The following is a 27305-nucleotide window of genomic DNA, read 5'->3' on the forward strand; positions in this document are numbered from 1 at the left end:
CATTGGCTTGGAGTATTGTCTTCCATCCCTTCACTCTGAGCCTTTAGAGCTGAGATGTGTTTCCTGGAGGCTGTATATTGTTGGGTCCTATTTTTTAATCCATCCTGCCACTCTGTGTCTTTTGATTGGAGCATTCAATCTGTTTACATTTAGAATGATTATTCGTATATGAGAGCTTAATGCTTCCATTTTATCACTCATTTTCCAGGTCTTCTGCATTTCCCTTATTTCTCGTCCCATGTATTTTGGACTACCAATTCAGTTTAGTAGTTCTCTATGAAGATTTTCTTAGTTTTTTCTTTATTTATCATTTGTGTCTCTGTTCTGATTATTTGTTTAGTAGTTACCATGAGGTTTGTATAAAAAATCTCATAGATGAGATAGTCCATTTTCTGATAGCCTCTTATTTGCTTAGACTAAGCCAATTCCATCTCTTTCCTCTTCCCCTTCTAAGTTATTACTGTCATGACTTATTCCATCTTGTGTTGTGAGTTTGTTGTTAAAATGACGAGATTATATTTATTTTTTATGTTTTCCTTCACTTTACCTTTAATGTTATAATTAAGTGTTTGCTAACCTGTTCTGATAGAGAGCTGCAATTTTCTGATTTTTTTCTACCTATTTATCTCCTTGCTCAAGGCTTTGCAGCCCCGTCATTTTTTTTTTTTTTTTTTTTTTGAGGGATGAGGACCTTCTTCATCATTTCTTGTAGGGAGTTCTTGTGGCAATGAACTGGGAAAGTTTTTATTTCTCCATTGTATCTGAAGGATATTTTCCCTGGATAGAGTATTCTTGCCTGAAAGATTTTGTCTTTCAGAATTTTGAATATATCATTCCACTCTCTCCTAGCCTATAGTGTTTCTGCTGAGAAATCCACTGAAAGCCTGATAGTGGTTCCTTTGTAAGTTGTTATCTTCTGCCTTGCTGCCCTTAATATTTTTTCTTTGTCATTGACTTTTCCCAGCTTTGCTACTCTATGCCTTGGAGGTCTTTTTACATTGATATAATTAGAAGGTCTAATAGCTTCTTTTACTTGCATTTCCAGCTCCTGCCCCAGGTTTGGGAAGTTCTCCGCTATTGTTTTTTTGAACAAGCTTTCTGCTCCATTCTCCTTCACTTCTCCCTCTGGAATACCTATAATCCTTATGCTGCATTTCCTGATTGAGTCAGATATTTCTCAGAGAATTTCTTCTTTTTGTTTTAGTCTTAGTTCTCTCTCCTCCTCCATCTAAAGCATCTCTATATTTCTGTCCTCCAGACTGCTGATTCTCTCCTCTGTAATATCAGCTCTGTTATTCGGGGTGTTGAGATTTTTCTTTATCTCATCCATTGTGTTTTTCATCTCCAACATTTCTGATTGGTTTTTCTCTATAGATTCAATCTCTTTTGTGAAGAAGTTCTTGATTTCTTTGAAATGTATATCTGTATTTTCTTGTAACTCATTGAGGTTTTTTATGATAGCTATTTTGAATTCTCTGTCATTTAGATTATAAATTTCTGTGCCCTTGGGATTGGTTTCTGGGTGCTTGTCATTTTCCTTCTGGTCTGGAGTATTAACATATTTTTTCATACTCTCTGTCGGCGTGGATTTGTGCCTCCACATAGTGATAGTATCTGGTTGTAACTTCCACCTGCTGTCACTCAGTGGGGGTCAAGAGCTGTGTATTCTGAGCCTGCAAGATCCACAGCTTGCTTGCTCATAGCTGCTGCTTTTCTATCAAACACACGGGGGCTCTTGCCATCCGGCTGAGCTGGAGTGCAGCACAGGGGGAGGGGAAATTTCTTTTGCCTGCATGATCTCCCAGGGGTTCCCGCTCTGTGCTCGTTATCTGCTGTGCTGGGGTGGTGGCTTGATGAAGACACCCCTGCAATAGCTTAGTCACCTCTGTGTGGGGCTTTCCTATGGGCTGTGAGGGAACTGGGAGAGTGAAGGCATTCCCACGGAGGGCTGCCCCACCCTGCCCTCCTCTCAGAGCTGCACGCAGTCCTGGGGTCACTGCCATGTGGGAGGGAAAAGAGATCCCCTTACTTCCTTCCACTTCCTCCACCAGTCCAGCACCTCCACCTTCAGACATACGGCTGTGTGGGTCTCTCAAACATCTTTTGTGTTGTGTGAGTCCTCTGATGGTATATGAATGTCCTTTTCATTGTATCTTAGACGGGAAAGTCTAAGGGAAGCACTCACTCTGCCGTGATGCTGATGTCACTCCAGAAAACACTGATTCCTATTTATTGAGCACCTACTGTATGCCAAGCACAATCCCTACCTTTTCTCAATTCATCCTTTCTGTAACACTCTCAGATATGTACTCTTTCTACAGGCAAGGAAAATGAGTCACGCAACAATAAGTGGGGGAGGGGAATTCAAGCAGGGCTGCAAGATGCCAAATACTCCACCAGCTCATGGAAGAGAGGGAGGCCTGGATGAAGCTGAATTTGGGTTTGCAGCACTCTGTGACAGAAGCATCTCAGGGCAGCTTTTCCGACCCCCTGGAGGAAGGGAGCTGTTTCATGCATGTGTTAACACCTGGAGCCCATTACAACCAGTCATCGTGTGCCCAGCTAGACCCAGCTCCCTATGGCCACCAGGGACTCAGGGTGCTGGGCTCACCTCATAAGCCAGGTGAAATTTGGGCAACCAATTCTAGTGGTGTTTAAAGTTTTATGACTCTTCTCGAGCCAACAGAGAGAATTTAAGGAAGAAAATTACATTTTTAGAATACTCGAAGGTTTTAAGGATTTCTCTTCCTCTGGGGAAATGGCATGATCCACAAAAAAAAAAAAAAAATGAGGGGCCGGCCCCTGGCTTAGCGGTTAAGTGCATGCACTCCGCTGCTGGCACCCTGGGTTCAGATCCCGGGCACACACTGACGCATTGCTTCTCCGGCCATGCTGAGGCCGCATCCCACATACGGCAACTAGAAGGATGTGCAACTATGACATACAATTGTCTACTGGGGCTTTGGGGAAAAAAAAAAGGAGGAGGATTGGCAATAGATGTTAGCTCAGAGCCGGTCTTCCTCAGCAAAAAAAAAAGAGGAGGATTAGCATGGATGTTAGCTCAGCGCTGATCTTCCTCACAAAAAAAACAAAAAAGAAAGAAACAAAAATCAGAGAGACCAGCCGCACTTCCCCACTTTTTGGATAGTCATTTTACCCCATCTGAACCTTAGTTTTCTGTTTTATGAAACAAAGACATGAATGTTTTCATCACAGGGCCGTTGTTGTAATCTATATGATTATGTGTGTGAAAGTGTTTTGCAACATGTAAAAGGCTCAGGTGCTGTTAATTTTTTCACAAAGGTTGGGCTTTTTAAGGATGTATCTTTTTAATTTTATTGTGATAAAATATACATAATGTAAAACTTACCATCTCAACCATTTTAAATGTACAGTTCAGTGATATTAAATACATTTCCTAATGTTGTGCAACCATCATCGCCATCCATCTCTATAGCTCTTTTCATCTTGCAAAACTGAAACTCTGCAACCATTAAACACTAACTCCCCACTCCTCCTCCCCGCATCCCCTGGCAGACACCATTCTACTTTCTGTCTCTACGATTCTGACTACCCTAGGCACCTCATGTAAGTGGAATCATACACTACTTCTTTTTGGGACTGGCTTATTTCACTTAGAATAATGTCTTCAAGGTTCATCCATGATGTAACATATATCAGAATTTCCTTCCTTTTATATTGTGAATAATGTTCCATTGTATGTATATACAACATTTTTCTTATCCATTCATCCATTGATGGACACTTGGGTTGCTTCTACATTTTGGCTATTGTGAATAATGCTGCTATGAACATGGGTATACAAATATCTGTTTGAGACCCTACTTTCAATTCTTCTGAGTATACACCCAGAGGTGGAATTGCTTGGACATATGGTAATTATATGTTTAATTTTTTGAGGAACTGTCATACTGTTGTCCATAGTGGCTAGGTACTATTATTTTAAGGTGATACTTTAGCACAACACGGATGCCAGACAAGAATCTCCTTGGTGTCCTGACTGTGAGGGGGTTAGATGTTAGTGATACCCCTGGCACATGCCACAGAGATGTCTGGTGGTGTGGCTCACACAGCCTCCTCTTCACCGCCACCCACCACTCCTCACTCCTTCTGTTTGGGGATCTACTGAACTTGAGGCTGCTTCCTCTGTCTGGGCTAAAGCTTATTTGCAACATCCTTACTATTTAGCAGAGTGCCTTTCAACTTAAAATCATGTATCTAAATAAATTACTTAATTACTTGTTTTAAATTGAAATCCAATACCTGTTAACTCTGAGAATGAGTCCAATTCTCCTAAACATTATATGTACAGGTTTCCCCCACTATCTGAAAGTAGAACGTTCCTATGAAACCTTGCGTTAGCCAAAATGGCATAATGTTGAGTATCCCCTCCTTCAGAGATTTCTCATTATGCCGCTTGGCTTTTACAAAAGTCCTACATTAGTACCTGCTTTTGCAAACCAAAAGAATTCTGAAGAGAATTTTCAATTTTACGAAGAAAGCCTTTATTGGACTGGTGTAGGTCTTTTGTAAAAGTGAAGTGGAATAATGAAAACTTTCTGAGGGTGGGGGATACTTGTATATTGAAACTAAACACATTTGTCTTGACTTCAAGATAAAAATTTTAAGATTGTGGGTTTCACTATATTTGTCATCTTTATCTAAACCTTCCTGAAGTTGAGAATTGTTACTCACTCAGGGCCCAATATTACCACCTGAGGAAAGACAAATAGGATTGTCCACTGGGTGAAGCTGGTAGCCTGGCAATGGGTGGCCTAGACCAGTGGCTCCCCCTTCCGCGTCCTGTGAGGTCACCAGGTGCTGTCTGCATGGAGTACAATTGCCCTGTGCTCTGCAGTCCTAAGATGTTTGTCTCTGCTAGCCACTCTGATGACTTCCAAAATCCCCATTGTCACATGCTCAGTTTGAATCCCCCTACCCACTCTCACTGTCCCTATAAAAAGGGAAGACAACAAGCAGGCAGGGTCCCTGTTCTGGAATACACAACTTATAATGTCCAGCATGTCTGAGCCAAGCACACCTCCCCAGGGGATGAAGAGAGACTGGATGGGCAGGGGTGGGGTGGGGATGGTGGCCCTGTGCCTCTGGCTGCTGACTCTTCCAGCCTCCACCAGGTGATGCTGGTGGCATCTGACAGACACCTTCCTAACCAATTTTTGGGTTACCCAAAGGCACTGGTGCTGTCTCTGCCATCAGGGACAAATCTAGAGAGAGACCTGATCAAAAGGGTGGGGGTAGACATGGACACAGTAGCTGAGTAGTGGACTTAGGGCCCTCCCCCAGGCACCATGGGAGCAGAGCAGGGGACAGTGGACTCTGCCTGGGAGGATGCTAGCGGGCTTCTCAGAGGAGGAAGCAGCCAGCGCTGGTGATCTAGTGGTTAAGATTTTGCATCCACTGACACGGCCCGGCTTCATTTCACGTCGGAGAACCACCCCACCCATCTGTAGGTCATCACCGTGGTGCCTCTGTGTTGCTATGATGCTGAAAGCTATGCTACTGGTATTTCAATAACCAGCAGGGTCACCCATGGTGGACAGGATTCACCAGAGCTTCCAGACAAGACAGACTGGGAAGAAGGACCTGAATACCCACTTTCAAAAAAATTGGCCACAACAACCCTATGAACAGCGGCAGAGCATCATCTGATATAGTGCCTAAGCTGAGGGATGGAGCAAAAAGACCGGTCAGGGTTCTGCGCTGCTGTAAAAGGTGCCACTAGGAGTCAGACTCCACTCAACAGCAGTGACAACAAAAAGGAGCAGGTGCTCATAGAAGAAGAACCCACGTAAGCAAAGTCTAGAAGCCACATGAGTCACAATAGCAGCAATACCACAAGCAGGCAATGAGCATCTGCTGTGTGCTAATTGCTGGTGACACAAAGGTGAATAAGGCAGGCATTCTCGGGAGTGTGGGGAAGGATCGGAAGGTGGGGGCTGGGAACAAGACCACGGGTTGGGGGTAGTTGGCTGAGGGTCCCACAGTCTGCCATGGCAGGTCTTCCTTCCAGAAGCCCGAGGGAGGAGGGCTGAGCCAAGAAGGACCTGGAAGGTCAAGGAGGGGTTGTTCCTCTAAGGGGGTCAGCAAGGAGGGCAGGAATAGCCAGGGTGGTGACTAGCAGTATGTTTGTTTGATCATTAGCTGCTCAGAGGTGTGACTTGCAGTTTCAATTTCGGGTCCCCAAGTATATCTGCGTCTGGAGGATGTGTCTGGTTATTGCACAGCCACACAGCTGGTGACTGCATCTGCACAGTTGAGAAGAACTGCATCTTGTTCACACCCAGCCAGAGGAGGACTCCTTGGTAAGCTGGAGAGGGGAGGGCCCCCCAACCGTCTCCCCATCCTCACAACAACTCTCTATGGAAAGGATTATTGTCACCATTTTATAGATGAGGGAAAATCAAAGCTCAGAGAGGTTGGGTCGTGGGCCCAAGGTCACAGGTTAAGCAGTGGCAGAGCCCGGATTTGAACCCAGGTTTGTCTGACTCCTTCTCCCTCCCACTGTGCCCCTAAACAGTTCATAAATCTCCCCCAGCTCCGGTTCTGGAGTAGCTGAGACATGAGCAGGTGACCCCAGAAAGAAGCTGGCTGTTGGGGTGCTCGTCCCTTTGGGAAATTTGGAGGAAGCAGAGGAGGTGGAGGAGGGCAGGTGAGTCGGAGCCTCTCGTGCTTGTGGCCTGGCCGCCCTGAGCTGCCCCCAGAGTGCTGCTGCTGAGGCTGAGGGGGCCGAGGATTATGAGATACGGGGGATCAGACTTGTTTCACCCCCTAGTCTCTGAGTGCCTGCTCAGTGCCAGGGCCTGTGGGGAAACTGAGGCCCCAAGAGGGGTGTATCTTGCCCAGGATCCCATGACAGAGACCAAGCAGGGAGATGGCAGAGCTTTGCCTCTCCTCTGCCTGGCCCTCTGCTCAGGAATGGGGGGTGGTGGAGAAGTAAGAGGTGGTCCTGTGTGCCCCGAATCAGAAAGACGGCCCAGACGTGGGGAGTGAGAGGGGCACGTTGCAGAATAGCTGCAGTTTTGTAATCTTAAAAACCAAACTGTAGGCATGTGAGTGTAACTGTAGAGTGTGAGCCTAGATCTCTGTGTCTATACAAGCGGATTCAAACCTGGAAACTTTTGTACTATTAAAATCACATTTTCCCCCTTAAATACCAGTGTTAGAAGGCCTGGTGTTTGCCTCCACTCTGCCCACCAAGAGCTGTGTGACGCTGGGCAAGTCACTTCCCCAGGAATGATTTGTTGATATCTCTTATCCATTTTTTAAAAATTGGCTGATCCTTTTCGTGTTGATTTGTAGGATCTCTTGTGTGTTGTGGATCATCTCCTTGTGTCTGCTGTAAGTATTGCAAATAGTGTCTCCTGGTGTCTCATTGTGCTCTGACTTGGTTTATGTTGCCCTTTGCAATTTTTAATTTTTTTTTTAAAGCTTCAGTGCATAGTTGTGTATTGTAGTTGTCAGTTTAGTTCTCTATGTGAGCTGCCTCCACAGTATGACCACAGAAGGGTGGTGTGTTTCCACAACCTGGAAACAAACCTGGGCTGCGGCGGTGGGAGTGTCGAATCCTAACCACCAGACCATTAGGGCTGGCTCATGCGATTTTTCATTTTTAAGAGTCAAATAGATCAAACTTTCCCTTACGGTTTCTGGCACTTGTGTCTTAATTAGAAAGGTTTCCTCAACTCAACTTTAATTTTAACATTTCTTCCAGTGCGTATGTAGTTTTTTTTTTTTTTCTGGTTTATATTTAGATTCTTTGGGGATTTATTTCCTATTTTTTGGTAAAAGTTTTTCATTTCTTCTTCTTCCTCTTCCTCCTCTTCCTCCTCCCTTTCCTCTCCTACTCCTCATCTTTTTTTTTTTTTTTTGGTGAGGAAGGTTGCCCCTGAGTTAACATCTGTTGCCAATCTTCCTCTTTTTGGTTGAGGAAGATCGTCCCTGAGCTAATTCAGTGTCAATCTTCCTCTATTTTGTATGTGGGACGCTGCCACAGCATGGTTTGATGAGTGATGTGTAGGTCTGTGCCTGAGATCTGAACCTGGGAACCCTTGGCCGCCGAAACAGAGCATGCGGACTTAAACGCTACACCACCTGGCCGGCCCCATCCTCCTCCTTTTTAATGCAGGACATAGTTAATGGGTACCTACCGCACTCGAAAAGAAACAAGACTTTTTGTGTGCCTTCAAAGGAGCCCCCAGGGCAGTAAGGAAATGACCCCCCACCATGTCCCCACAAAGCTCCCGCAGCAGCTAGTGAACAAGGGTGGGAGGAGTCTGCAGGGAGCTGGGCAGGATGTCCAGACCTGGGCCCGGCCCGCTGGCGGAGGGGAGGCTTTGGACTGTCCTGCTCAAGGCTTGGGTACTGTTCAGACTGTAGCTGGGACCCATGTGTTCTGCAGTTCTCTCTTCCTCTTTCTCCTCCTGTAAAAATGTTATGACTGGAGTAAGGAGCCATGAAGAAATAAATGGAAACTCAGAAATCTGATAGAACTGTCAAAAGTACATTAAATCAGGGAGGTAATCTGAGTAAAATCTGAGTCACAGTCTTGTTTGTTCTCAGCCAGAAAGAGCTTTTCATCAAGGTAACCAAGAAAAATAAATGAAAATACTCAACTGCGAGTGAATTGGGGCTGTGCTGTGTCATGGAGAGGCTGGTTGTTTTATGCCCGAGTAATGGCACCCACTTCAGATTTTAGCCAGGCTGTGCCTGGGAGGTGGACGGAACCCCTGGAGGCACTGGGACAGGAGGTGCAGCAAGAATCGATGGGGCCCTTGCCAGGATGCCCACGAATGGAGGAGACAGACAGCTGAAGAACCTTAACGCAAATAGAACTACAATCAGGAAAGTGGAACATTCCAGGGAGCCTGGAGAGTCACTAGGGGAGCCAACAGGAGAAGGTAGCTTTGGAGCTGGGCCTCTAAGCACAGGTCAACTCTCACCTGATGAGGAAAGTGGGGAAGGCACGCCAGGGGGAGGGAGCAGCCTGAGCAGAGGCCTGGAGGCTGGGTGTAGTCAGAGGTGGAAGCTGGGAGTCCTCGGAGGTGCCAGGACCAAGCCAATGTGGAGGCAGGGAGTGGTGAGGAAGACAGGAGTTCAGGGCAGTCAGCCAGGCCCTCCTGACTGCTCCGGGCTTAGGAGTTTGAATTTGATCCTGTCTTAATCGCTCCTTTCCTTTCCCTGCAGCCACTTGGAGGAGATGCTCAGGTGAGAATCTCTGTCCTGCTGTGTCCTGAGCACTTAACAGAGCTGTTGGGGATGGGGGACTCCCTATCTGGGCCATGCATCTGGGCAGGGGCAGCCTTCCTCCAGGGTCCTCCCTTCCCCCACCAACAGCCTTTCTGGGAACTGAGCAGTCAGCAGCTACCAAGGAGGACACCCTGTGTACTGATCAAGCAGCCAGGAGCAGTGTCAGCATCTACATCCAGCTGAGGCCCAAGACTAGTGTCAGGGCCAGGCCAAGAATGGCAGAGAAGGATGGGGAGGATGAGATGGAGGGCGCAGACTCGTTATACAAATGTTTCGTGTACTCCAGGATCCAGCTCTCTCTCCCTGCACACTCCTCCTTTGGCTCTCTGTGTCAGCTCTTGGTCCTTGTGTTTCAGGATTTCCATTGGCTTCCCTGGCTCCCAGGCTCATGCAGCATTTGAAACAGAAGGAGGAAGGAGGCCAGCTAGCTCTCCTCTCACACCTTCCCTTATAGCTGGAAGGCCCCCGGGATCCAATCAGCTGACGGCCCCTGTATCTTCTTGGCCAGAACTGGTTCATACAGTCACCTCTCGCTGCAGAGGGGCCCAGAAAACACATACCTGATGTTGAGGCACAAAAATGAGAGGCAGCCAAGTCAAGGTGGAGGCCAGAGCCTTTGGAGGAGGGTGGAATTGCAGTGGAGCTGGTGGGCAGAAAAGCGTCAAAGACCATGGGAACCACTCTGTTGTTAAGAGCAAGTTCAAGAGCAAGGATCAGCAGCCAGAGATGGATCAGCGCCAGGGAATGACCCAGTGACAGGGCAGGGAAAGAGAAAGGATCCTGCTTGGGGCCGTCCCCACCCTTCCTGGGCCTGCCTTGGTTACCTGACAGCTGCCTCTGTTTATTCTTTCCTCCTCACAAAACAGAAGCAGTATATATCCATCCTGTCAGTGCCCTCCAGCCTTAGGCCACAGGGACACTCCTGTAGTGAACAAGTTGGGTTTATTACTCTTAGTGAGGACGAACCATGGGCATCTCAGTAGGAGGGTGTTAGACAGAACCAATTCTAGGATTTGGGCTTTGGTTAGGTGATTTGGGGGAGGCTCTGGGGAACGGGTCACACTCTAGATGGGGTGCTGCAGAAAGTGGGGGTAATTCTATCAGTGGATGTCTCAATAATCTTGTCTCTAGAGAGGGGAGATCAGAACTAGGATAAAGATACAATTGGTAAAGAAGAAACAGTCATTCTTTTCAGCCAAGGGAGGGAGTGATTGGTGTCTTGTGGGTGGCACGTAGACCTTGTTTTTGTCTCTGCATAGATAGAATTATGAAGTGCCCCTCCTCTGTCTCATGGTGTCGTGATCTCAGAGTGGCCCTGTCTGAGGCTGGTGTGTGTGAGATCATCGATGCCCCATAGGAGAAGAGCATCGCCTAGTTGTGAGTGCCACGTCAGCTTCCGGATGCCAGGAGCTGTTCTTTTTTCCTCTCTCAGTCCATTATCAACAGTCGCATAAATAAATGAAGGAAAATGCCCATATATATTAAGACTCCCCTTCTTATTAAAATCAATTAACAATTAAACAGTCCCCATTAAACTAACTCCTCTTTGCATTACAACTTCCTTCTTTGAACCTTTATATTTGCCTTTTTTTGTATACCTTGTCTCAACTCTTCTCATTTGAGTATTATTGTGAACTCATGGCCTTTCATAGACTCAACTTGGCCCAATTAAACATGATCATATAATCATTACCAATTGTTATTATGATTCTATGTAATTTGTTAGGACTTACTAGTGGGTGCCTCTTTGAACCCTGCTCTGAACATCTTCGAAAGCATCCTTGTCTCTGGAGAGGCAGATACTGCAGACCCGTGGAATCCAGCTCCCCTCCCAGGAGTCTTACTCCCTTGAGTGGAGAAAAGCCCATGGGTGCATAGGTGAGTGGGCAAGGTGTTGCTAGAAAATACATCTGTTTAAGGTTAGAGTTCACTCTGATTATTCTAGTTTTACATGTGTCATCATCCCTACTTTCCTTATAGTACTTAGTGTCATCAACCACTAAGGTTTCTCCTACACTGATAGTTGTCACCCCAGGAGTCAGGCTTATTTCTTACTGGCACTTGATCCAACTGCTTCTGTCATTAAGGTGGTTGCGCCAGAAACCAACCCATTACTATGGTTAGCAGTTACTAACTAGTATAAAGTGACTTCTGCTTTCGTAAAATTAAAAAAAAAAAAAAAATCAGAGGCTGGCCCAGTGGCGTAGCTGTTAAGTTCACATGCTCCACTTTGGTGGCCCGGGGTTCACAGGTTCAGATCCCAGGCCCAGACCTATGCACCACTCATCAAGCCATGCTGTGGCAGGCGTCCCACATATAAAGTAGAGAAAGATGGACACAGATGTTAGTCCAAGGCCAATCTTCCTCAGCAAAAAAAGAGGAGGACTGGCAACAGATGTTAGCTCAGGGCTAATCTTCCTCACCAAAAGAAAAAAAAATTCAACGTAATAAGTCCATATGATTAAAACAAATCGGTTAGTAGAGAGGGCATTGTTCACCCCCTTCCCAATTAGAAGCAATTGCTTTTAATTTTTGTCTTCTTCTTTAGGTAGTTAATCTGTATCTTTAAATAGTGTTCTCACATTGGGAGATAGAATAGTGTGTGAGTGTGTGTTCTGGAGACAAGAAGCCTAGATTTGAATTGCGGCCAAGACATTAGGTGGGTGCTTTGGGTAAATTACCTAACCACTCTGAGCTTCAGTTTCCTTTCTTACAGAGTCATCAGAACTAAACATGAGTTAATGCAAACTAAGCACTTAGATCAGTACCCGGTGCAAAGCAAGTGGTCATCAACCACAATAGCTAATAAACACTAGCTATTGCATTTTTCTCTTTCTTGATTTTTAAAATTTGATATTATTAATTCACTTCCTACCAGGATAGGTAAGGATTACACTTATTTTTATGCTCTTTCTTATACCCCCTCTCCATCCTCTCCTAATATCATTTTATCACTTATTTTATATCCTCTGTTAGAAACCTTTATAAGTAATTCACTTACACCTTTATTTCCCATGTCCTCAACTGCAGCCATATTTCTTGACTCCTCACTTTGTAAAATAAGGATATTACTCTTCCTTCCTCTTCCTCAGTGCTTCACCTTCCCACTTCTACCCTTGTACTTTAATTTATATATTGATTGGCAACAGGTATATTTAGTTCTCATATTTAAATGCTCTGTTTTGTTCTAAAAGTTAAAAATGAAACAAGAGTGTTTACATTTTTGTGATATTTTAAATATTGTTTACTGTAGAGCTAACCTCTGCAGTACAGTTGCACATGGTTTCTTGCACAGCTTTAGTTTTCCTGATGTTTTTAATTGCCTTTGTTTTTGCCGCTTTCACTGTTTGCCTTCAACATTTCCTCCATTTCTTTCAAACTGTACATCATATGAGGTATTATATCTAGTCCCTTTTTCCCACAGACCTCTTCACTTCTTACCCCATTTTGGACTGGTTGCTCGCTAGGCCTACTGCCTGCCCAGATGTAATCCTTGGATTCCCTTTTCTCAGGGTTGATTTTCCTGATTCCTTCATCCCGCATATTTCTGTCTCTTGATTAGCCTCCACCCCACACCATAAACACATGTACACATCGTTTTTTTTTTTCCTGCAATTCATTCTCAAGTAATTTTCTAAGAAATGATTGTGGCTGGTAACTTTTCTATTCCCCCTTTAAATCCATTTCTACTGTCATCTTTTTGTTTTATTTTCTGGAAGCCTCCCTTGACTTTCTTTCTCAACTTTTCTTTAGAGTTCTTTATTTTGTCATTTTGTCAACCACCATTTAATCCCAAGATCTCCTTTTTTATTCTATAATTTTTCCCACTTTCAGTGCATCATGTTCTTATTTTATGAATCAGATACCTTTCTAATCTCCCTAAGGACATGGGTTCGAGTTTTAAAAAATTATTTTCAAAATTTTCCATTACTTCAGGCGTCATTTTTTGTTTATCTGTCACCCTTTTCCACATTCTTGTCTTTCTCGTATATCTGATCCTAGATTGCCTATTCGTATTTAAGAAGGAAGAAAGTTGATAGCAGGTTTCCCTGTAGAGTGATTAGATGAGGACCCATAAATGCTGAAACACAGACATTTTTTCTGGAGTCTTTCAATTCTGAATTGTTTCTCTCTGGTGTAGATCTAAGGCTGCTGTGAATATAGGATGGGATGTGGGGATGGTGAACTTATCCCCTGCTTTTCCTCTCTCCACCCTCTCATGTTCAGTCTCGCTCTCTGAGGCTTTGCCTGGCAGACCATTCTTCTTGCCCACACGCCCTCTCTCTGTTTCTCTGATAGCAGCTCCCTCCTCTCCTATTTATTCAGCTATCACCTCTCCATCCAGTCAGTCTTCAAACATCTGTTGAAATCTCATGTCTCCTGTTGACCCCATTCCCGTTTCTCATTGGCAACAGAGTGAGGAGAGGCAGTGTGTGGGTTCTTGAGTCCAGCAGGCAGATTTGAACCCATACCCCAGACTACGACTTACCAGATTTCTGAACTTGGGCAAGTCACGTAACATCTGTGCTTCCATTTCCTTATCTGCAAATTGGGATACAAATGGTATGCACCTCAATGGTTATGAGAAGAGTACGAGTTATTATTTGTAAAGTCTTAGAGCAACTCCTGGTGCAGAGTAAAGACCACTAATGTAAGCCACTCTTGTCATTAGCTATTATTATACCTACAAGTACCTTTACTATCATTTAAGTCAGGTCTCAGAGGGGCTAGTTGATAAATGCTCTTTTGCCTTCTTAAAATAGTGCCTAAAAATAATCAACATTTGCTTTCTTTCTTCATGTCCCAAAGCAAGATAGTCACAAGCAGAACTGAAGGAATTTCTCTCTATATAAAGATCTGCTTTTGAAAGAAAACCACTGAGAACAGGTGAGACTGAAAGGATGGACACCCTCATGTACTGTGAATGTAAATTGGCATAATTCGTTTGCAAGCAGTGGGGTTCCAGGTCTGAAAAAATGTTTATATGTTGAGTCCCTCTGACCCAGTTATTCTGCTTCTAGAAATACATAAAGGAAACAATCTCAAATGCAGGCAAACTTTTCTGTGAGGAGAGTGTTCTTTGCACTAGTATTTACAGAAAGAATTAGAAGCAACCTAAGATCCAGGAGTTAAGGAGGACAGCAGACAGGCCTGGGCACCATCAGAAGGGCTCTTCAGTTCACCACAGGGCTGCAGGGACTGGGCCAAGGCCCGGCAGGATTCCAGGCCCTTATGGGATGAAGCATCTTGCAGAAGCAAGGAGGCTACAGGCTGTGGGAAGATGCAGCACCAGGAAATTTATCAAGACAGAGACTGGTGCGCAGGATGCGGGACATGGTTTTGGAATGAGAAGCGTTATTTACAAATAAACACATATACATGAGTAAGTATTTTTATCTATTAAAGGGGGTAGAGCATAGTTGTCACAAACTTGGGATTTGGATAGAAGGACATGGGCTCACGCTCTGGCTCTAGCACTGTTGTGAAAACCTGGGTTAACCTGAGTTTAGGTGAAAACCTAAACTGTGTGATGGTTTCCTCTACTTTAAAATGGGAGCCACAGTAGCACCCACCTCATGGAGTGTGTGCGAGTATTCAATGAGGGAACACATGAGGAGCCCTGCACATCATGTGCACTCCATCAATATTAGCAACTATCAATTAGTGAACACGAATTCTCCAAATCTCAAGTGTTTTCCAGAACCTCCCTGCCTATCTTTTCTTCTGTGTTTGGTTTTCTTGCTTCTATAACTTCTCAGATGGCTTTCTCCTTGTCTGATTATCTTCTCCTTGTGCCCCCAAAGGAGAGCAGGACTCTGACCTGTCTCAAGAGCAAACTGAAGGGAGGTAAGTAACTCTCCTTAAATAGGAGCTGACAGAGCCCGGGAGACAGAGAAACACATTGGGTTAAGTCCACTTGACATTTGCGGTCATCCCAGAGGAACCACGAGACAATTGGCCCCTCGCTGTTCCCTCTTGCCACAGCAGGCTCACATTGGACCCCACAATTTGTTTTCTCTTCCCCAAGGGTGAAGCAACACCTCCTTCCAGCCTGGACGCAGACTCGTGGGCTCTCAAGGAAAACTCTGAGATCCTGCTTCTGACACCATGACCTCAGAAGCCTGTGGGATCGGCCCAGGTAGTCAGCTTCTTCTTCTCTGCTGGTCCCTACTCGCACCCTAGAACTGAGGGTGGCATCTCCAGGCTGAGTTAATCTACAGAGGAATCAAGAAGGGGATTGATGAACGTCCTCGAGCCCATCCAAGGGGAGTCCTCCCCAGGGGTCGTAGGGGCATCTCCTTCCAGGTCCTCTCCTCAGGGTGCCATGGCCCAGATGCCCAATTCCTCCCTCCCCTGCTGTCCATCAAATGACTCAGAGTGAGGCCAGGACAGCCAACAGGAGGTGGAGACAGCAGAGGTGGGAGGAGAGATGGGGCTCCGAGGTGGGACAGGGAGAGGAGGTGACCAGCAACCCTGGAGGCTTCTCTTGTTCCTGCCCCATCTAGCCTCCTGCCCCACTCCAGCCGATCCTGGGGCGTTACCAACGGAGGCGGTTCCCTCCAACTCTCGCCCTACTGTCAGCACAACTGCTCTGCAAAGGGCAGTGGGCCACTGAACTGGACCCCAGTCTGGCCTTTGCCACCTCGCATCTGGTGACCTGGAGTACCTTACCTAACCTCACCTGTAAAATGAGAACATTTCTTTGTGTTGTCATGAGGATCGAATATAATGTGTGTATGTGGCCTGGGCCAGTGCCTGCCACACAGTAGGTTCTCCCAAAGTGTTGTTGCTGTCCCCTCTCTCTGGAACCTCAGTTCCAGGTTGAAACCTCCCCCTTCCCCAGCACCCTGTCCATCGTGGCTGTGTCAGGGCACCTGCCCTGTGCTCCCATTTATAAGCACCTGCTTACCAGGTGTGACTGTCTCAGGCAGGTACTGATTCTACTGATCTCCAACACCCCTGCAGAGACCCAGCTCTCAGTTATTTTCCCACCCCCACCCCAATCAATAAACGAACAGATTTAGTGCGGGGGTTCCTCTGTCTCAGCCCTGCTTCCCTTTCTCACTTTAGTGAAACAGGAAAAGAAAAAGTGAAACAACCTTCCACCCACCCACATCGACAGTATGATTTCTTAAGTCCTGTTTTCTTAGAACTGCTTGCATTCCCATCACTGCACAGCCCTAGTAACCATATCACACCTTCCCAGGAGCCACCCAGGAGAGTGGAATTGTGCTTTAATTAGTCACTTTGAATGAAAACGGAGGGAGGACAGATCAGATCAGAAGCCAGGTGCTCCCCGGCAGGCCCTGGGATCCTGGACAGACGGCTTGGGCTGGTGGATCCCTGAGGAGAAACTCTCCCTCGGAAACAAGATGATCTTTTGTTTAACAAATGGCCAGCCTGGGGTCAGAGGTGCCAGTGGGGAGCTGTGTCTCCTGAGACCACCCCTGGGGGAAGGAGGTGATACAGATTGATCACAGGGATGCGAGCTGGGTCCAGACCCCCATTCACCTGAAGAGTCCCCCTCCACTGCCCATCTTGGAGCATCGTGATTAGCAGAAGGAATCCTCTTTGCATGGTACTTTTACTCAATGGTGTGTAGTCTGAAACATTACTTTTAAATAAAAAGAGAAAACGTAGATGTACTCTACGGTAGAATGCAGAAATCACAGAAATTTGTAAAACATAAAGAGGCTTCAAAGAAATGTCAGAGAAATGTCTGAGAGTTGGCCTTGGATTCAGCTTCTGACCTTTCCGCTCGCTGGATTTGGGTCATCGCTTATCCTGTCTTGAGTCTCCCTTTCTTCTTCTGGGAAATAAGAATAGCGCCCCTTGTGTATCTATAGCAGGACACACATTTTATAACATGTCCCAGTACACACACATATATATATACTAGTCCCAGTCTCTTATCTGCAATTCCATAGTCTCCAAATCCCTGAAAAGCACACATTTAGTGGTAACTCATTTGGACAGTAATCTTGCCTTGTCCTGATCTGAAACTATTTATATGACATTATTTATCCCATTTAATGTGAATATTATTTGTTTCACTATTGAAACAGATGTGTATGTTTTCAGGATGCTGTCCGGACCCTGCTGGAACTGGTAAGTAATATTCCATATGTGCCCTGTATTCTCTTTCTAAAGGGTTAAAAATCCTGAATTCCTAAACACGTCTAGATGTCAGGAATTAGATAATTAGTTCTGGAGGCTGGAAGACCAAGATCAAGGTGCTGGCAGGTTGGTTTCTGGTGAGAACTCTCTTCCTGGCTTGCAGACGGCTACCATCTTGCTCAGTCCTCACATGGCTTTTCTTCTGTGTGTGCAGAGAGACAGAGAGAGATCCGGTGTCTCCTTCTCTTCCTATAGGGACATCAGTTTTATTGGATTAAAACCTCACACTTATGACCTCATTTTATGTTAATCACCTCCTTAAAGGCCCTATCTTCAAATACAGTCACATTGAGGGGGGTCAGGGGTCAACATATGAATTTTGGGAGGACACAGTTCAGTTCATGACACCAGATGACTCCATCAAAAGTACCCTAGGTGACAGCTATGCAGGAAGATTAACATTTCATCACCTTACAGGCAATACCATTTATACTCTACCAAAATCTCTTCTATCCTTATAATATTTTCTTTCCATGTAGAGAGTAAAAGCTTTATCGAGGATGCCATTGAGTATTTCTTGAACACAGTGAGCAATGAAGTATTGCAGCTTCTGCTGACAAATGAGACAGCCAGGGAGATATTTGTGGCTGTGGCTCATTTGTCCAGGTGACCTCCACTGGAGCCCCAGAAATGTCACCCGGATCTCCCTCCAGGACTAGTTTCCTTCTGGCAGGCACACCTCCTCCAAACAGTCTCCTGTGGTTGGGGTTGAGTATATCCCTTCTCAACAATCCATGGGGAATAGTTCCTCCATGTCATGTGCTGGCAGTGAATGGCCTCGAGTTGAGAAGAGAGGAAACCTGCAGGAGACAGGTTATGTGACCTTGGGCAGGTTTAGTTTCTTCATCTGTTCAATTTGATTGTGAGGAGAATAAGACAATGCACATAAAGTGCTTAGCATAATGGCTGACACACAGTAGGTGCTCAATTAATGTCAACTTTTAAAAAGATTGCTGGGAAGAGACAAGGACCAAGGGTCTTATTCCTGCAGATGAGAGCCAAGCAGGGCTTCCTTTGGGATGAGTCAGGAAACTCCTGAGACGATGAGTTTGTGTCCCTGGGGATTCTGGCTAGAGCTCTTTCTCTCCCTATCTAAGTAACTGTACAAACACTTCAGGATCCTGCTGGCCTATATGGTGGGGAGGCTGGAGTGGAGCTGGGCCAGGTTGGGTTGAATGCTGACTCTCTCTGCCCAGCTCTGGGGCTCTGGGCTTATGTCTTGGTGTCTCGGATTTGTCATCTGTTCAATGGGAGCAGCAATACAATCTGATAGGATTGTGTTGAAGGCCTTAGAGTGAACTGCAGGGTCAAAGGTGGCTACCAAGTGCAATCATCCTCTCCAAAGGCCCAGGGTAGCCTGGGCCAGGGTCAAAGCTGGGGGTCAGCATGGAAACTTGTTCCACTTTAGAGGACTAGTAGGAAGGCTTAGGCAGTGGGGCGGGACTAGAGTGAGGTGACTGAGGCGCCTACGACACAAACTTGAGGAAGCCATGGACATTGTAGAGGTCCTGTGAGTGGGAGAGGGGACATTTCTTCCCTCCATGATTTGTTTTCCTCACTGCTGGGCACAGAGGGCCATGGGTGATTGCTTCCTCCACACCCTACCTGGGAGCTGGGAGGTTCTCGATTGCCGTTTGGGACCCTCTTCTATTCTACACAGAGTAGCCTGGGACGAGTGAGAAGGCAGTGTGGCTTAGTGACAACTCCCAACATCAGAATGGGTGACTGCCAATTTTGTGTAATTTGAGGTACTGAGGAGACTCACAGGTCCGCACCAACAAGGAGAGTATATTCTGCAAAGCTTCTCCAAATGCAGGTCTTTTCAGGCTTAGTGAGTCATATAGATGATTCATAAAGTCTCTTGAGTCTTCCATGAAGGTTCCATGAGGTTGCACATGGCCTTAGTGTGCATGCATGTGAAGCTGTCACCAGCTAAGGTGTGAGCTAGGCTGGCGAGACCTGAGAGGTCGGGGGTTCTGATGGTGGGTCAGGAGTCAGGGAGGCGGGCTTCAAAGTCCTAGGGGAAGCAGGATTAGCAGCAGCCCTCCCGCTACCCACTCAACTGGGACAGTGGCTGGACCCAGTGACATCCGGCTGGGAAGGTCAAAGGGCATCAGGCTTGGAGGAGAGCCAATGCTAGGCAAAATGATCAGTACGGTCCCTTCTAGCTCTGAGTTTTTGGAGTTTTTTTAATTCTAAGTATGCAGAGTTAGCCACCTGCAAAGTCTGAAGGCCAAGTCCCAAAGACCTCCCTTACTTTTGACACCAACTGCAAACTTAGGGGGTTCCAAAACCACCCACCGATTCGATAATTCCCTGGAAGGACTCACAGAGCCCACTGAAAGCTGTTATACTCATGTTGCACTTTATTACAGTGAAGGGACACAGGTTACAGTCAGCCAAAGGGAAAGAAGCGTAGGGCAGAGTCTGGGAGGATTTCAAAGGTGAAGTTCCATTCTCCTCAGGACGCATGACTCTCCTGTATTCGGTGTGTGACACTGCACGTGGAGCATTGCCAACCAGAGAAGCTCACCCTGCTCAAGAAAAAAATTATCCTGACGCTTGTTAAAATGGTAAGGAAGACTTTCCTCAGGACTATTGAAATAGATGTCAAGATCTTCACAATAAAGGAGAGAGAGAGGGCTCAACTCTGAATTCAGCAGAGACAGCTGGCGATTTATAGCCAATGAGCAGAATGAGTGGGTTGATGGATGGAAAATTAGTAAGAGGAGACATCAATGGTAAGGGAATTCTTGCTAAAGGCAGGTCAAGGACTTACACGTCAAAGGTAGGGGGTCACAAACGTGATCAGATATCAAGAGTGTGGAGACTGTCACTACACTGACTTAGCACGATTCTGGCTAAGCCTGGGTGATACAGCCTGGCAGGACTAGACATGGAAGGCTAAGGTCAAGGCCTAGTTGAGAAAAGGGCTCAGAAGAGCCTGACTTAGGTTTGGTCATGAAGAAAGTCTTGTTGACAAGAGCCTCAGTGTACAGAGTTTTTATTGGGACTTGATCACATGCTGCCCACATGGCTGACCTGTAGTCTCCAGCCCCTCCTGGGGGTCAAACTAACGCTTTTAGTTTCCAGTTCCTCCAGAGGTCAGAACCACATGACCCAAAGTCCCCATCATTCATTACCTTGTCAGACTGTCCAGTGGCCAAAGACCCAGGCAAATGAAAATACTCCTATCGGTCACAACATTCTAGGGGCCAGAGATGACTTCCCAGTAGCCAAGGGCAAAAGGCCCACCTCTCTGTGAGTGACGTTAATTCTTGACTACAGCCTAAGAGTCTCTGAATGAAGGTTTTTCTGCTCCAATCCTACTTCTCTTTGTTCATCTATAGTGTTTCCATTTTACAAACACTTTGGTAGTGATGGTGTTGAGCTGCCCTTGAGTGAGAAGACATCTTTATCAAACACTTACTACTTAAGAGCATCTTAAGATGACTTTTAACCATTTATTCCCTGATTGAATAAGTACTGTGCAGCATCTACAATGTACAAAACGTGTTTAATGTTGAAAAAAATTATTTACGTTTGTAAAATTCTCATTCATTTGATTTATAGGAAAAGTCCTGTGATTCATGCAGGAGAGATCTTATCTAGCCCAGTTTATGGATAAGCAACCTGCCTTTCTTAATCACTTTAACTTCATTGCTATAGGAATGAGGCAGATGCAGTACATGAAGGTCTGAACAAGCTGAACACAGACACGGCCATGGAAGAGAAAGACATGATCCAAAAAGACCCACTGTACAGGGAGAAATTTTTGAATGAGTTTCCTCGGGTGTAACAGGAGCTTGAGGAGCGCATAGGAAAGCTCTACACACGTGCAGACAAGGTTGACAAGGTGCACAGAGACTGCACCATCTCCAACGTGGTGGCCAAATCCACCAGTGCTGTGTCTGGCATCCTGAACTTCCTTGGCCTGGCTCTGGCAGCGGTGACAGCAGCGGCCAGTCTGGCACTCTCAGCAACCGGGATAGGTCTGGGAGCAGCAGCTGCTCCGACCAGTGTGTCCACCAGCATTGTGGATGCCTCAAGCAAGTTGTCAGCAAAAGTCAAAGCCAATCTCCTGGCATCAATTGACATCGACAAAGGGGAGATAGTCAAGGAAACTCTACATCACATCACACTCCACGTTGTTTCCTCAACAAACAATTTCACCCAGGTCCTGGAAACTATTGAGAAGACATCCGTGAAACCAAGTTGGCCAAAGGCAAACCCTAGTTAGCAGTCCACGCCAAGCACCTCATGACTGTTGGGAGAATCTCAGTCCAAAGTGGCAGGCTGAGGAAGAAAGCTTTCTGAGGTACCACTCTGGCAATGTCCAAAGGAGCCCAGATCATGAGTGGGACCACCACAGTTGTTTTCCTTCTGATGGATTTGGTCAGCCTTGTGGAAGAGTCAAAGCATTTGCATAACAGGGCAAAGGCAGAGTCAACTGAAGAGCTGAGGCAGCAGACTCAGGAGCTGGACAGGGTGTTGGAGAAATTCACCCAGATCCATGAGATGTTGCAGCAGGGCCTCACTTTGTGACTCCCCAGAGCAGTGCAGGGAGCAGGGACATGTGTGGGACTAGGCAGGACCAAGGTGGGCGTACCTTGTTAGAGGGAAAAAGAGTGAAACCAAGAATGAAAAAGTTAAAAAATCTTCCCTAGAGCAAACAATCTTTGAGAGAAGCTTTGCTAACTGCGGCTGTGCATACTCAGCATAATCAGCTGCTGTTCAAAATAACCAGTTGTTTCTGTCCCTCTATGGTATATGAGTGAGCTGTCTTTCCCAGGAAGTCAAGGTCCAGACATCAAGATTCAGCCTCACCAAGCCAAACATAGGCTGAAGACGAAAACTAACCAGAAACGTCTAGACAGCCAAGAGATAAAAAGTCAGTCTTCAAAACCAGACACAGGCTGGCGGGAAGACACCAACCAGCAAGGCCACATGCTCATCCTCCTCTACTCTAAAACGCCAGATAAAAACCCCTCCTTTTTCCCTTCGAGGAGGTGGGTCTAAGTTTTAACTCCCATCTCCTCGTCTGACTGCCTTTTGTTAATAAAACTATTTTCTATGCCACGAGTCTGGCATTCCAGTCTTTTTCTTTCAGCCCCTCTCATGTGGCAGGTAAATGAACCTGTATTTGTGTTTGGTAAAAAGAAGATGAGATAAAGTTTATGGGACCACTGGGTCCAGCCAGGAAGGACAGGAATCCAGGCGGGTCCAACTTTAGAAACTTTGTCTGCCCCTCAAGGTCCCTGCCGTCAGATGGCTATGTCCAAACACGTGGAATCCTGGTGTCTCTGATTAAAGTTTCCAGTTCCCAGGAGACAGAATAGCTTGGGTTGGTGACTGTATTCTTGGACCAGTCAGGCCAAAGGATGAGGAAAAGGAATGAGTTATAGGGACACAAACTTTGGAGAGAGCCTCACGTCAGGAAGCCACCAGATTTGGTGTTTGCTAGATACAGTCAACCCCTTGGCTACCAGACACTCACATGCACTCTTCTTCTCAGACAATTAAAAATGATTTTCCTTGACCTGTTCTGGATCCAATGATCCCCTATACATCACCAAGTGTACTCACCACTTCCCCAGATGGAGACAAACACAAATAGTCTCCACCTACTGCATCTTGAAGTTATGTCATGGAGTGGAGGACCTCAGCATGATGTCAATGTTTCTCTTGCTCCATTGGCCTCCTCTCTCAATATTTTGCATATATGTATATTTGTATTAGTATACATATATAGATATAGGTAGGAAACAAAGATGTGCAATAGAGGCTACAACCACCGTTGACCATTGATGCCACTGACACAAGCCTTTAACTGATTGTTCCACTCAATATTCCTCTTCCCTGTGGGAAATTCATTCTTGTGGATCCTGAATTTCTTGGTGGTCCTGCTTCAGTAAGTTTGTGGAATTTTCTATTAACCTTCACTACTTGTTTTGTAGTAGAAGAAGGAATCCTATGGGACCCCTCAAGTTCCACTCATATTCCTCCTGCCCTACTGTGTGGCAACAATGTGAATTTCTCTTGAGAATCAAGATCAACTACCACGTCCAGCCCAGTGACCTCATCCTTATCCACCCATGGAGGAGCATGAGGAATCAGATATGGCCAGTTCAATGAAACCACCTTTGTCTGCCCTAAGAGAGATATTCCCCTCCTAGGTACTAACACCTCTAGACCAGAAGGTCCAGAATCATGGATATTGAAAACAAATTTTTGGAGAGTGGTTTAGTGTCTGTAATCATGAGGGCTATCACCCTCATCCTAACTTCTTAATTCCCAGATCCATAAATTATGGCTGTGGGAGAAAATGCACTAAATACTGAGTATGTATTTAGAGCGTAACACATCCTATGAGGCAGTATTCAACCTCTCGAAGTATTTTCTGCCATCCTAGTCCCGTTCGGGCCATTTCAATGATATCAAAGACCATCACTTCCGGGGGCTGAGATTCGTTAGGTTCCAAGTCAACCTTGAGGAGGGACAGTCCATATTGTGTGGTTAGACATAGCCTCTCTAGCAGCCACTTTGTCACAGAGCCCATTTTGAAAGCTTGGGCTGCCTGGGGAAGGGGGAAGACTTGCAGCCGCAAAGGGTGTCTTCATCGATTTTTAAGTCACTCTGACAGTGCAGTCCTTCTAGTGAGCATCACATGGGACAGGAGTATTTTCCAGCTCTGGCCTCATTCTGGGAGCTCCAACCATATACCTCTTCCATAAGTATCTTGTCACCAAGCCTCCAGATTTATTCTTTCTAAAATTCTGACCTACCAGCCAGATCATTAGCTGTTACCCAAGAAACAATGCATATCCTGGCCTGAGGATATCTCTCCTTCCAGGCAGAGTGGACTACGAGATGTTCTATAGAATACCCTTAAGAAGTGTTCCGCAGCAGCCCAGCTCTGGTTGAAGCTGCTGTGTCAGGCAGAAAGCCCAGCAAAATTTGAGAGAAGCTGTATCCTGATGACACAGTTTAAGCACCTGAATTTGGCCTTTCTGGACCTTTCAGTGCTGTGTCTATTTAGTTTTTGCAAGTTGGAGTTTGGTTTCTGTGTCCTACAATCAAAGATGTCAACTTTTGGGGCCCCTGGATGTAATAAACTTGTTTCACACAGAACTATTGCCTTCTTCTTAGTTGGGGGTTTCCCATCATGGGTAGTCATGACGTTCTCTGTATATGGAGACTAGATTCTTTCTTCTCTGGCATCCAGGGCTCATACCCAAGACGTAGCTTGATTTATTGGCTGCTTCCACATGGGATCCAGAATCTGGAGCAAGTGAAGCAAAGACCAAGTGTGCTTAGAACCAATTCTCAATGACTGCCCTAGAGGGGAATAGTGATGGAGGATGCTGTCCTGCACCAGCAGGGATAATATCTCAGGGTAGCAAAGGCAGCATCTTGACTATGTTGTTCCTGACAAAAGATGATTCTGTTGCTCCCTGCCTTTGACACCATGAAGCTTCCTTGGTTTACACTTATTTTCCAAGCCTGGTCTCCAGCCTCCTGCTGATTTGGGGAAGCTCTGATATTATTCCAATAAATTTCCCTTTTTTTTTTTTCACTAAGAAACCAGAGTTGGTATCTTTGCTTGGAACCAAGAAGACTGATTGATACATAAGAAGAGCAAGAGGCTGTATTTATTTCCTACATTAAGAAGAACCTCTTTGGAATGGCAACTTCCATTGGAGTTTCAACCTGAGTAGTTTTCTGAGCTCCCAATCACTGTTTTCCAAGACACATCACTGGTTGGCATTGGCCAACTGGAGAGGTGAATAGGGTGCCAAAGGAACCTCTACTCTTGCCTTCTTTCAGCCTTGATGATGGCACCAATCTCTGTAATTCCTTCAAGAATTTGGTGTAGATTTTAATTTGAATATTTTGGTGGAGATGTAAAACCCATTGGCCTCTACTTGTTTACATCACTGGAATAGCTAGTATCCATGGGTGTGGGGGACAATCTGCAGCTTCCAAAAGTACCTCTTCAGGTATCCACTCAGGAATATAGAAAATGGGGCAGGTGAAGTTTGGGTCCCAATGGACCTATTGTGAGGTGAGCTCAAATGAGACATTCATTTATTACTTACCCCTGTAAGCATCCCCTCTGACCAGTCACCCATGGACTGGATCATTCTGGCTTATTCTTGGTACTAGTAGTTAGTGTAACCTTGGACCCAGTCTCCCACAGTCCTGGGTATGCTGTGTTTCCTTTAACTACTCCACTGTTACTTGAGGGGATGCTCCCAGTCCATGGACAACATAAAGGCAGAATGTTTGCATGTTACATGTATGGGGTATCACAGGTCCTTTCTCAAACTCCTGACTACCCTTTCCTTCAAGGGCTCTGGATCTGTCCCATAACTCAGGCCTGAGAATCGGGTGGCAAGCAGAGACTGTCCAGCATGTTGACCTGTGTCTGCTCTTTGCTCACCAGATTATGGGTTTTAGAAAGTAAGTGGACTGTCCATCAATTCTATTGCTGAGAACATCAGTGTGTGAAACCTAAACCCCGATCATTACCCTCCCTGCTGCCTGACATGAAACCCACAATCTCTTTTTTTCTGACCATGAACTGCCTCCCCTACCATTGACCTCCTTGGATTTCTCCCTCCTAAGGAGATCAGGGTCCCCTTAGAGAGTTCATAGTCATCCATTATTCCTCAGATGCCTTCCTAAGCAATTTTCCGATTGCTTTCTCATTGAGTGGGTGTTGCCTTCACAGTGGACTGAAATTGCTTATTGACCAAATATTTTGACCACACCCCAACTCTGGAGCTGTAGTAATCCTGGATGACTTTTCTTGTGATAGTGGGGGTCACTAGTTTATAGTTCTAGGTCTTTAGGGTCTCCAAATGGGGTGTCAGCTCATGTCACTGGAGTCAAAAGATGCCTAATTATCATCCAGATTTGAGCCTGCAGCCTCCATCCTCATTGTTCCACCATGAGATTATGCTCAGCGAGTCCACAAACGTCCATCTGGAATCCATTCTGCATTCTTAACAGAGGATCCTTGTGATAACGGGGCCACAGCTCGTGCGGATATTTAACTGAGTTCTGTATCTCACATTAGTTTTCTTTGGCTGTCAAGCTAAGGCCATGCTAGTGAAAGAAAGATGAATCAAGAGGATGGGAAGTTACGGAAAAAATGACACAAAATAAATTTAAACAAGGAGAAGTGGACAAAAAACAACTTTAAACAAGTGTCAAATGTCAAAGTTTGAACCTTGTCTCCTCCCCTGAGTTGCTGGATGGAAGACACTGCCTCTCCCCTCACCTCGGCTTCCTCATCTGCAAAATCAGATCATATTCCTGGCCCACTTTACAGGGTGATTATAAGACCAAACTCCAGTGTGTGATACCCAGCAGTCTTCTGTCCCTCTTCTAAAGTTGGCGGGGAGGTGGCCATGATGCCCCATGGATATTTGCCCAGGAGGAAAAAGGCCCTGATGGAAGGGTCAGGTTTGCCTCTGTGGTCCAGGCCCCTCCCGGTCCCTTCTGCCTGGGGCAAAGCAAGACAGTCCAGCAGCAGTCCAGCTACATGACTTAAAAGTGTGGGACCTTTTCCTCTCAGTTTCTTTATCTTAAAATGGAGTTGATAACTCCTGGAGGTGACATGAGAATTAAATAAGAAATGCGTGGAAGGAGCCAGCACAGTGTTGGCTCACACTCAGCCCTCCATTGATAGTGGCTACTCTGCTCAGGAACCAAGCAGGAAACGGGAGTTGCTTTCTGTTTTCAGACTTTTCTGAGTTGCCATGACACTGGCCTTCCTATAAAAGTCTTCCATTCAGAGAGGAAAAGATCTATCATCAGTAGAAATAAGCCAA

General features: G+C 45.8%; 1 protein-coding gene across 5 annotated transcripts in view; it reads left to right on the forward strand.

The window, feature by feature from the left end:
- Window positions 1-27305, forward strand: part of LOC131421690 (apolipoprotein L2-like) — a 91306-nt gene that overhangs the window by 42097 nt on the left and 21904 nt on the right. The gene's annotated exons all lie outside the window — the stretch shown is intronic.

The sequence above is a fragment of the Diceros bicornis genome, chromosome 25 (genome assembly GCF_020826845.1).
Source record: "Diceros bicornis minor isolate mBicDic1 chromosome 25, mDicBic1.mat.cur, whole genome shotgun sequence".
In the NCBI taxonomy this organism is placed as follows: Eukaryota; Metazoa; Chordata; class Mammalia; order Perissodactyla; family Rhinocerotidae; genus Diceros; species Diceros bicornis.